General features: G+C 75.2%; 1 protein-coding gene across 1 annotated transcript in view; it reads right to left on the reverse strand.

Moving 5' to 3' along the window:
- Window positions 1-801, reverse strand: part of AURANDRAFT_68764 (hypothetical protein) — a gene marked incomplete at both ends in the record, with an annotated part of 7,159 nt that overhangs the window by 819 nt on the left and 5,539 nt on the right. The gene's annotated exons all lie outside the window — the stretch shown is intronic.

Here is an 801-nt window from a genome sequence, read left to right on the forward strand (position 1 = left end):
GTCTTCGACGTCGCGGAGCGCCTCGGCCTCGACGCCGACGACGACCTGCCCGTGCCGCGCGTCCTCGTCATGAACTTCTTCGTGCCCGCGGACCCGCCGCCGGTCATCGGAGGCCTCGTCGCGTCCGCGCGCTTAGGCTACGCGCTCTCCGCGGCCGACAAGCCCGGCGCCGGCGGCTGGCAGGTCGTCGCGCGCTGGCACCTCACCGACGCCGCCGCGGCGGCCTACGCGGCGCCGGAGACGGAGTGGACCCCGGCCATGCGCAAGTGGCGCGACTGGGCCGCGACCTGCGACGCCGACGCCGTGTTGAGCGGCGCTCTCAAGGGCGTCGCGCGCGTCGCGAACGAGGACGCGCTGCCCCTCGTCGTCCGCGGCTACAACGGCGTGCCCGTGCGCATGGCGAAGCCCGCCGTGCTCGGCCCGCGCCAGGGCGCGAGCCGCGCGGCCCGGCGGCGCGGGACCCTCGAGTTCGGCCTCCACTTCGGCGAGGACTTCTCGCACACGTCGAACTACGCGCTCCACGAGCTGCTGCCGCGCGCGCCGACCCTGGCCGTCGACCTCGCGTGGATCGTCGAGGCGTCGACGGTCGCGGAGCTGCCCGAGGGCGTCGCCGCGTGCGTCCGCGTCGCGGACATCGACCTGGGAAACGCGCCGGACCTCGCCGCGTGGCTCGCGGCCGCGGGGTCGTAAAAGCTTCCCTCCTTAGCGAGCCATGGCCTCCTGCGCCGGCGCGAGGTGGTTCTTCTCGACGGCCGTGGCGATGAGGTCCGAGATGCGGCGGCCCTCGCCCTTGGCGACGTG

The sequence above is a fragment of the Aureococcus anophagefferens genome, assembly GCF_000186865.1.
Source record: "Aureococcus anophagefferens unplaced genomic scaffold AURANscaffold_352, whole genome shotgun sequence".
In the NCBI taxonomy this organism is placed as follows: domain Eukaryota; class Pelagophyceae; order Pelagomonadales; family Pelagomonadaceae; genus Aureococcus; species Aureococcus anophagefferens.